This window comes from Cimex lectularius, unplaced genomic scaffold (genome assembly GCF_000648675.2).
Source record: "Cimex lectularius strain Harlan isolate CLEC.00 unplaced genomic scaffold, Clec_2.1 scaffold91, whole genome shotgun sequence".
Lineage (NCBI taxonomy): Eukaryota > Metazoa > Arthropoda > Insecta > Hemiptera > Cimicidae > Cimex > Cimex lectularius.
In genome coordinates, this window is record NW_019394227.1 from 1,067,679 (window position 1) to 1,079,540 (window position 11,862).

At 33.0% G+C, this 11,862-nt stretch overlaps 1 non-coding gene across 1 annotated transcript; it reads left to right on the forward strand.

The window, feature by feature from the left end:
- The first annotated feature begins 2,932 nt into the window (after nt 1–2,932).
- Trnad-auc lies at nt 2,933–3,005 on the forward strand. Its single transcript has one exon. It is a non-coding gene; the product is annotated as a tRNA-Asp (tRNA).
- The last annotated feature ends 8,857 nt before the right edge of the window (nt 3,006–11,862 follow it).

The window sequence follows — 11,862 nt, forward strand, 5'->3', positions numbered from 1 at the left end:
AAAACGCCTATATTAATAACTATATAAATCTATCCATATCTAATAGTAAATCTAAAGGGTCATTTTGAATTTGATGGACACCGTTTGCATTCATTGTATCAAACAACGACGCCAAAATTGTTGCCCTGTTATTATTATACGCCTAGAGAGCCTAAATAACTCTTTTTTATTCCTCAGTAAAAGTATGACATTCCTATTTCTTTAAGAATAGGCAATTTTACTGCCCCTTCGGGTAAGTAAAAATAATGATTATTTACAGATCGTGAAGTACGGTCTGGTGTGACGTAGGTTTTGGAACGTTTCGATCTTTATTGAGGTCATCTTCAGGGCCAGGGATTTTCAAACATTGTTTAAATTTTACAAATACATGTAGAATGTGAAAAATAATAATAATAAAACATCCTCACATCGGCTCAGCAATCTCGCTGTATTGTACATTGCATTTCCATTGAGAAAAACGCGCGGGTAAAATTGACTTTACTTATTAAATCAAATTCTGGCCGGAAAAAAAACTGATAAAGTGAACGAATATTATTCAAAATATTGGTACATTAAAATATACAAATAAAATTTAAATAAAAATAACATAAACGTTCAAATTTTTATGTATGAGTTTCGCAATTTTAACTAACTAACTTTTATGCTAAATACGTACTTTTTGAATTTTAAGATTACTTTTCCGTATTTATCGTCAGTATTTATTCCTACTTGCACGCCGACAAACATTTAAGCTTAAATAATTTATTAATGGGAAATTTTATTTTTCCTTCATGCCATCAAGGATTTTATATTTTTATGTCCTGTTCAAATCTACCTAGGCGTTGCTTAGAATCTAGTGCATTTTATTAGTTAAAACGAAGAGTTCGTTTTTTTTACAATATATTTATCTATGTAAATATATTGACATTTTATGCAAATAGAAACATATCTATTATAGTTTTGGGTATACTAAAGAAACTAATCTCGAAAAAACAAAACAAAAAAATAAATTTGTGGTGATTAGAGACCATTAATCGATATTTATTTGGAAATCCTGAGATGCGGTCTGGCACTCTCGATTCGACACGCAAGAATGGCACAATTACACAGAAGACAAACACTTTGAGTGAGTAGAAATACTTTGATTGAATATATAAAAAATATATTTTGCATTGTATAAATTCACTTTTCCACATCCAAAATGTAATTGTTATATGTAAACAATGTTTGTAAATCCCAGGCCCTGAAGATGATCTAAATAAAGATCGAAACCTTGGCACGATAAACAAAATGTTTTTCTGAAACCAACATCACACCAGACCGCATCTCACGATTTCTAAATAAACAAAAAAATAAAGAAAATCGATAAAAGACAAAATAAATAATGATATAAAAGTATTCTAGATTACCAATAAACAGATATAATTCTCATTATTTGCAATTCAAAATATTTATAACTCTAAAACATAAATCTTTTAAAGTTTTAAGAAATACTATTAATTTCTATTAAGCTAGGTAGAAACAACTAAATTTCCTTTATCGTGTGGTGACTTCTTTACAGGGGAAAAGTTTCCTAATATTCCACCCAGTACCAACAACTACACTCACATAAAAAAATAAGCATATCACAACCATCCATATAGTTTTTTTTTCTAAACCTTAAACTTACTAGAAATATGAAACTTTCATGTGATTGATTCAAGATTGATTAATGTAATTTCAAATTTTCAAACCGTAGAAAGTAGATAACGAGTTTATTAATACTACTTTAACAGGACAGGCGTAATGTTACTTATACGGACTATATTAAAGCTGTCGGATCATCCGCGTAATTTCGGGTCTCGGTAAATTGGAGTTTGGTCAATTTCTGGAATATTCGCCCTCGGGCCTCTCCCGTTGAATACAACTTTTAATAAGTTGCTGTTCACTTGTAAATTAAACAACTTTTCTCAGACCACATCGGAAATACATTTATGGAAAATTTAAATGATTTTCCTCTTTGAGTTATTAGCATAGAAAATCGGGGCAAGTTAAATACATAGTACTGTCACAAGTTATAACTTATGACATTGCCATTATCACATGGCATTATCAATTTTTTTTAATTATTTACAATTTAAAGAGTAATAGTAGTACAAATAAAAATAATACAAATAAAACTTTATTGCCGTCACTTTTTATTATAATTTCAGAAAAATTATTTGACTGTGTGTACAGTATACAGCTAAATAATACGAATTTAATGAATTAATTTGAAGCTTACTTTCACCATAAATTTGATTAGTTAGAGTTTATATTTTTGTTCATAAATATTTATAAAAATTTCTCCATACAAAACATGCCTGTAAAAAAAAAAACAAAAAAAAAACCCGCACTAAGTAATTTTTGTCTTACAGGAGAGGCTTAACGGCTAACAATGCGTTGGGTGTCGCGGACGATGGGTCAAACCACTTTAAAATACGTTTTTCATACCATTTCCAATTAAAAATCCGTGGGCTACGCCGGGATTCGAACCTTGTACCGCAAATACGAGTCGGACACCCTAATTAATCTGCACTGGTGAAAACAGACAATTTTACCACTCTATTATAATCTATTATCTAAATAATATTGCATGACAATAACATTATCATGATATTGATGTAAAAATCAAGAAATGCGCTATGCGAGTTTGATATACGAATACTTTTGGGCCAAAGCCTGCGTATTTGCCCAACATATAAAGAACGTTAAGTATTTTTCGTGGTCCGCTTGACCAATTAATATCATTCAATTAATTAAGGTTTTAAGTTGAGATAAAAAAGTCAATGTCACGAGCGGGAATCGAACCCACGACCTTCGGCTTGATACGCCGCTACTCTACCACTTGACCTATCGTGACTTCGATCCCCTCGGGCACTAAAATTCAAAAAGGTGGGGTTGAGATGGGAAGTTAGTGCCCGAGGGGATCGAAGTCACGATAGCTCAAGTGGTAGAGTATCGGTATATCAAGCCGAAGGTCGTGGGTTCGAATCCCGCTCGTGACACTGACTTTTTTATCTCAACTTAAAATCTTCATTAATTGAATATAAAGAAAGATTGCTCGATGTGTCCCATCTAGTTGAAAATGCGATGCCACCAACATATTCACACCGAATCTGTCTAAATCCATGGTGATTTCGAATTTCTGCGCTTTTTCCAAGCAGACCTTATCAGATCCTTTAACCTCACACTTTCATGAGAAATCAAATTAGCCAGCTTGTTATGATAAATGATTTTTGGCAATAAAGGTGAATTGTAATGTATTATTGGAAAGAGATAATATTATTTTCACGTGTCCTTTGTAGTATTGGGAGTGTGGTATTGACACTTCATAGAATATTAACTTTGTTCGTCAATACATCCACACACAATAATCTGTATAAAAACAAAATTAAATAACAACTACAAAGTTTACAGCAAAGAATTAATTTTTATTCCAATTAATTATTCTTTTTATCTCAACCAAAAACCTTAGATGAAAAGAAAAAATAATTAGAATAATTAATATGGTTAATTATGGCCACCAAACAAATATATGGATTAATTTATTAATTTTTATTTTGAAAAGTAGGATATGTTATGCTTAAAAAATAGGATATGTACTAATTTTTTTTGGGTGGGTGGGATTTTAACTACGAGGTTATATGAACCCTCGGGGTGCCGGTGTTTTTGAACAAAAAAGCCCATTTGTAAGTATGTCGGATTCGAATAGAGGGCCGCTGGATTCGAACCCCGGTCCTTTACCTTTCAATGATGAGCGCCGTGGCGGCCACCGGTGCCCCCAATATCTTTGTGAATTAATAATAAATGGTCCTCGATTCAATGCGTTTTGTACTGCACTAAACAATTTATGTCGATTGGCCATGAATAATCTCGTATTAATTTCTTGTAGTTTATGTTGTAATAAAAAAAGAAAAACATTTATTATTACTGATATAATAAAATGACTGAAATATGCAAAAAAGAAGGAAATAAGAATTTATCCTCTTTTATTTGTTTTTAGACAATGCGGTCTAAATTTCACGAGTTTATTATCTAGATCTATTATCACTTAAACAATTATTGTTATTTATTTGTACAGGTTTTAAGAATAAAAATAAACATTGATATTTTAAAGTTATCCTAATATGGAATATAATTCGTTGTCAGCACTTCTGTGGAAATGGTATCAGTGTGCGTATTTGTTCTTAACAATTATTTTTTAAATTAAAATTAATTTTTTATTGTTATCACAATGTACTATAATATTCAATAATATAATTATTATCAATGCTAATATTTTTAGGATATGATATATTGATATTATTTACAATATTTTTTTCTCAATTAATATTCATGCTTTAGCAAATTATAACAAATTATTTAAGCTCATAGCAACACGATTTTATTGCTAATCACAAAAGTTTCTGGTTTTACATTCAGAATTGTAAACAAGGGAGAAAAATGCTTTAAGTGGTGATGACCTGACCCGATAAAATTTCTCCTGTTATTTCAAAATTAATTTTTGAATTTGGAATTTTCGATTTTCAATGGCCAAACCACTCCGTACTTGTCACCAAATCTTCGAATGACAGCATATTCCCATCTGAATGGAAAAAATATTTCATTTCACCTACTTCTAATAATGAAAACCCATCGGTCATTACAACACAGAATTGTTGTATATTCTGTCCTTAGCGTGTGTTGAGAATGAATGTATTTATTAGCGTGAATGCGTAGCGTGAGAGGACCGATGGCAGAACATATAATAGGTGTAAAGAATATAAGAATAGCGAGTACTCACTACCATAACTGAGTGAATGGTATGTAAATAAGTACAGTATGGATATTATTCATAATGACATATTGATTATTTATAAAGGGAAGGCGCGTAGAATTCAAAAATTGGTATTAATATTGCAGGTGATGTCGTTTTATTAAGTCTATTTCATTTTGTGATTCAATTTTTAAACGGAAACTTATATAAATGTTAACGCGTGCTAGATGATTTTGCCTAAGCGAAAACAAAGACTTAAAAAGCATTTTACATAGTTGAATTTTCTGGCAAGAGTGTTTATCATAATTTCAATGTTTTTTGAAACAAGAACACTCTCGAAGGTTGGTTTCAATTAAAATTCATTTGTACATTCACTTTGTGCGGATCCCTTTTCCTGTGATAGCTATTTGATATTTAAGCGTAATCGTTATTATAAAACAGCAGGCATTCATTTCTTGCATCAGAAAATAAATAAATAATAATAATAGACCCATTTATGTTTTAGTGGTCAATTGACCAAGTTACTTCTTTCAATTAATTTTTCTTTTTATGTAAGGTCTTGGTTGAAATAAAAAAATCAGTCCTCTCGGACAAAAAGAGATTTTTCAAATGGCAAAAAGAGGGAAAATTCGAAGGTTGAGATGGAGAGTTGGTGTCCGAGAGGATCGAAGTCACGATAGCTCAAGAGCAGCGGCCGAAGGTCGGGGGTTCGAATCCCGCTCATGACACTGATTTTTTATCTCAACCAAAATATTACATAAAAAGAATAATTAATTGAAAGAAGTAACTTGGTCAATTAACCAGCTGTAAGAAGCCATATTGGCTCAAGGAACGGTGACCCGGGTGGCACGTGGCGGTGGTCAATTAACCATTAAACCGTAAATGAATTTATATTTAATAAGTAAAAGAAGTATCACTTCACTAACAGCTCCCAGTTGCCACTTCATAAGTCGCTGAAAATTCAATCCTGATTATACGATATTTGAAAATGGCGAAAAGAGGGAAAATTCGAATGGTTGTAGGTAGAGATCGAGAGTTGGTGTCCGAGAGGATCGAAGTCAAGGTCGGGGGTTCGAATCCCGCTCGTGACACTGACTTTTTTATCTTAACATAAAAAGAATAATTAATTTAAAGAAATAATAATACATAATAGAGTATGTAAGGGATTTTATGAAATTTCGGTTTTCTTTTTTGTTAGCAATAATGAAGAATTAAACCATCTCAATTACATTAACTGAAACAAAGTCCCCAGAACCAAATAACCATTTGCGTCAATCCGAGGTGGCGAAGCAGTTGAGAAATAGTCTATCCGCAAATCCATCCGGCCGAACCGTTCGTAAAATACGGATTCGTCGTAAAGTGATTGACTCACCGTCTTAACTGTCTCACATAAAGCCCTTTTTTGAAACGGCTACGGTTTAGCCGTTGGGCCGAGACGTAAAAGAGGCACTTAAGCCACCCGATGGGTTGAAACCTAAAACCTTATTTTTTTTTCTCTCCATCCAATAAGCATGTGGCCGACGAGGCCACACTTCGTGGTCGTATGTTAATCCGCTTTTGCGTTTCGGCTTTTCATCTTTTTTTTTCTGACCCTCCGGTTACGACATCGCGTCGGTCAAAAAGGCCTAGAAACTCTAATAGCCGGTAAAACGGCCAAGGAGCTGAACTGATTTGTCTGATTTTCTGATTTCTCGCATGGTCGGGCACGAACCACGGATCCCGCCTTGCTGGAAAACTTTTATCGTTTGTTAATCGTACACACCTCGAAATAACGGCATATTCCGTGCAAAACCACCTAAACCGCATTCTAAAATAACAATATTGTACAGAAAAATCACCTTAATTAAACAAAATACATTAAAAACTGTTGATTGAAATAAATTTAAAAATAATAGACCATCTGGTACAATGTAGCTCTTCCAAACTGTGGCCACAGATGTAATATAGAAAAAATAATACTCCATTGTAATATCTAGGTCTTGGGTGTCAAATGACCAAATTAACCACAAACCACCGCTCGAATTATGTAATTGACTTGCCAAATCGTCATAGTGTAATCGGTGAAGTAACACGAATCAATGCATAAAAAGATTGTTCAATCGTTTGCATATAACTTTCAAATCATAAAGGTCACAGCAAAATACATGCCATTTATCTATCTAGTAGATTAACTAATCTAGTGAGCTATAACCTTACTTTTTTCTTTTGTAAATTTTTGTGAAAAATATTAACTAAATTTTTTCCGTCGGTTTTCAATTGAAATTGTTTGTATTGTCATTTGTTTTGATTGAAAGATGGATATACAGCTGTACATTCACTATACTCGGAAAAATTTATCCATCTGAAAATAAATTGAATGCCATTCACACAACGCTATTTTATACAAAAAGATTTTGTTGAATGAGAATGATGATGTTGGGCGAGTATGAAAAACAAACACGTCTTGCTATTTGATATTTTTAAAAATTATTTTGTATTTTTATTCGACAGTTCGACATGTTTTTATATTTTATACACTCAAAAAAATTATTTTCAATAATTATTGGTATAAAGATTAAGGTTAACTTAAGACGTAAACATAAAATTAATAACTTAATAACTTTAAAGTGTTACTAATACTTATACCCTCACTAGACTAAAAATAAAGAAAAGTAGCTCAATTTCAGCCTTTCCAGAGCCAACTTGTTGAGTGAAAATAATTTTCCATGATTACTTGGTGTAAAGATTAATAGGTCACTTAAAACGTAAACACAAAATTAATTACTTAATAACTTCAAAGTGTTACAAATACTTTAACCCTCACTAGATTAAAAATAAAGAAAATCAGTTTAATTTCAACCTTTCCAGAGCCAACTTGTTGAGTGAAAATAATTTTCCATAATTTCTTGGTATAAAGATTAATAGTTAAATTCACTAATTTCGTGGTCCGCTTGACCAATTAATATATTACAATTAAATAAGGTGTTTTTAGTTGAGATAAAAAAGTCAATGGCACGAGCGGGATTCGAACCCACGATCTTCGGCTAGATACGTCGCTGCTCTACCACTTGACCTATCGTGACTTTGATCCCCTCGGACACCAACTCTCCATCTCAACCTACAACTGTTCGAGTTTTCCCTCTTTTTGCCATTTGCAAAATCTCTTTTTGTCCGAGAGGACTGATTTTTCGATCCACTCGGACACTTCTTCTTCTCATCTCAACCCCCTGAATTTTCCCTCCTTTTTGCCATTTTTCAAATGTCGTGTAATCGGGTTGGATTCTCGACGACAAATGAAATGGCCACGGAGAGCTTTAGTGAAGTATACTTCATTTTTAATCAGTAAATTCACTAATTTCGTGGTCCGCTTGACCAATTAATATATTACAATTAATTAAGGTTTTTAATTGAGATAAAAAAGTCAATGGCACGAGTGGGATTCAAACCCACGATCTTCGGGTAGATACGCCGCTGCTTTACCACTTGAGCTATCGTGACTTCGATCCACTCGGACACTAACTTCTCATCTCAACCCCACCTTTTTTTTCGGCGTATCTAGCCGAAGATCGTGAGTTCGAATCCTGCTCGTGCCATTGACTTTTTTATCTCAACTAATAAACCTTAATTAATTAATAGTTAACTTAAAACGTAAACACAAAATTAATAACTTAATAACTTTAAAGTGTTACTAATACTTTTACCCTCACTAGATTAAAAATAAAGAACATCAGTTCAATTTCATCCTTTCCAGAGCCAACTTCTTGAGTGAAAATTATTTTCCATAATTACTTAGTATAAAGATTAATAGTTCACTTAAAACGTAAGCACAAAATTAATAACTTAATAACTTTAAAGTGTTACTAATACTTTTACCCTTATTAGATTAAAAATAAAGAAAATCAGTTTAATTTCATCCTTTCCTGAGCCAACTTGTTGAGTGAATTAATTTGTTTGTAATTTTTTTTTTTAATGAAACAATAAATTTGAATACGAATTTCTTTCTTGAAATCATGGGTTTAAGTTGAGAAGATCGCGCCCGGGGAGATGCTTTAGCCACGACGAGCGCAGCGTCCCTGAGTATGACGTGCTTTTCCATCCACGATCGTGGTCGACAACATATATCGGTTAAAGGCGATCGTTTTATTTATTGCTCTTACCTCACTGCTGAACCGTCATTTAACGGTTTCGTGGTAGGAACACTCCGTAATGTAAGTATGACCTCCAAAACAGTCATCAAAAAGCTGCATGAGAATAGCCTAGTCCCTGGACGTCTCTTATCAGGCTCTGTATGACTGAAATACCTAAATTTGCATCTCGATTGGATACATGAACAATGGAATCAGATGACCAAGATCCGGAGAACGCTGTGCTTCATGTGCCATGCATGAGTCACAGACTTTTCAATGATAGTCAGGTATGGTATGGAGTGGAATCGACGTCCATGCCCGTACCGAACTGATAATCAGAAAGAATGTACCTTTGACTGCGCTAAGATACATTGAGGATGTTCTTGTGTAAGCTGTGGTCCGATTTGGTCCATTTATTGGAAACTTTGTGACGGCATGTAGCTAGAGTTGTCACCCATTACAGCACGTTCTCCTGAAATGAAACCTATAGAACGCTTATGGGTCATGATAAAAAGATGGGTTAAACATCTTCGCCGCCTCAAACAAGCGTTGAATCAGTTCAGATTCAAGCTTGTTGAATAATGGAATCTGTTTCACAAGACGAAATCCGATCGCTTATTTATTCGATACCTAGAAGAATTAACGCCCTCCGCGAGCCAAGAGGAAGTAATATTCGTCAAGGAGAGCAAACCTAGGTGATAAATTGTTAGCGATTTTCCGGTGTTTTGGTGAATTTCTTTCAAACCATCATAATTAAACAATTTTTATTAAAACTCTTGAATTTCTGATATCTCTTGAATCTCGTATTGATTTTGTTGATTGTACCGACAATATGACACCGTTCAAAACGTGCAACGCTTTTTTGTTGGGAAGGTCTTTCCCCTATCACCAGCCACTCCAAATTATTTAATTTACTTAGGGAACTCACGTGAACTCCTTTTTATTTACACCTTGAACCTTATACATTTCGTTCGTTTTTAACATTTTCTGTTGGAAATCTCTCGAGGTTAGCCATCTCAATTATTGCAAAGAAATTGTGTCGGTTTTCCCACTAGCATAAGCTGATCCAGAAATATGACTAATGTTTTCTCCATCGTTACAAAATATTTTAGAGTGGGAATCTCATTTTTCTCTTCTCATAAATAAAATTTCCAAAATTCGTATTGAGAGTTGCCATTTGAAAATTCATTCATCTACCCATTTAATGCTATGTAAAAAACTTAACAATTCTGTTGCTGTATCCGATTTTTACAAAGATAATTTTGAACGTTTACTCCTTAAATTATTTAGGTTGGCTATTTAAAATGCGGCGAGCTATTACATCTGAATTCGGCCCAGTGGTTTCGCGGGTTCTGGGTTTCGCTATCTCTGCAACTTAGGTGCGATCCAAAATTTTCTACCTGAGTGTTCAACCCTCGGTGAAATCCGTCGACTCTGTTTGGGCTGTTTCTATTTGCCTAGAAATACCTTGATTAATTATTTGAATTCTACAAAAAACCCAAAAGAACTGATCCGATATGCCCGTCCGCCTGGAATTACGGACATGAATTAGTTAAGGTATTTAATTTTTAACAACGCTTTTTGTTTTCTGACTAGTTTTCATTTTTTATTTTTAAATAAGGATTAGTGGGTTATTTCTTATAATTTGCTAAATTTTTGTGGTAATTTTATTTATTCTAATGTAAGTCCATCATATTTCACTTGTTTGTATCATCCGCCTTTTTTCTTAACCAATGCGAGTTTAATCTTCATTTTTTCTGTACATTTTTCTGTTCATTTTTTATTACTTTAATTTTATTAATTTTTATTTTATGCTTGAGTGTAAGTTAATTTTCATTTTCAGTTTATGCTTTCTTAATGTTATATATCTTTGGCTTCTTTTCTGGAACTAGACGAACATTCAACTCTTCTTTTTATTGATATCGATTTCGGGGGCATCAGCCTCCCCTCATAAGTCTCGTTTTCTTTTTGGAAAGCTAGAAAACGATGTCACTGATACCCCCTACAATCGATATCAATAAAAAGAAAATGAGTTTGATTTGAACTGAAATTGAAAAAAAAAAAACAGTAAAAAACAAATTGGAAAAGAAGAGTTTAAAAAAAATAATTTTAATTATTTTTTATTGTTATAATTTTATAATTAATAAATTATAACCTATGTTAATATTATGTCACCATTACACATATCCATGTTTCTTTGCACAATGACCTTCGACAGACTAACTTGTCCATGTGTATATATACTTTCTTCTATTTATAAATATTATTACTAATGAAGGATGAATCGACCGTCAGGATATCAATAATAAGTTCGAAAAATGGGAAAAGGCCAGGTGCTTATCCGAAAAAAGGTCGTTACACTCTTTAATTTAGTGAATGCCATAGTGTAGGCCTAATTTAAATAATGAACTAACATGAGACCATCCCCAAACTATCCAATTCTTGGGATGATTAAAATACGGTATGGACCCTCACCGCGTTTCTCCTGCAAAATTGTATTTTTTGACATTTCCTCGCGTTTTTCTGCCAACCTCTTCATCATATTGAAACGAATATTGTTTTATTTATTTATATCAATGATGTGTTTAAAAAAATACGAAGTAAGCTAGATCTTGCAGAGGTCTTCAGGGTAATATCAAAGTTAATAATTAATAAATAATAAGTAATGCAATAATTCTCAAACAGCAATGGATAACTTACTCGATGTTGAATTGATGAATGATGGAGTGAGTGCGGTGTTCAATCCTTTTAAAAATATAGTTCCTACTTACTGTAAGTTGTTTTCCAATGGTCCGGATTTCCACCTTTTACCTCATCATCAGGTTGAAGGAGTTCTTCAACTACGTCTCTCACATGAATTCATTCGCACAATCACTTTTGCACTTGATGGTTGTAGAACTCTTTTTTACCTGATGATGAGCTAAAAGCTCGAAATCCGGATCGTTGTAAAACAACTTACTGTAGGTAGGAACTATCTTTTTAAAAGGACATACTCCATGA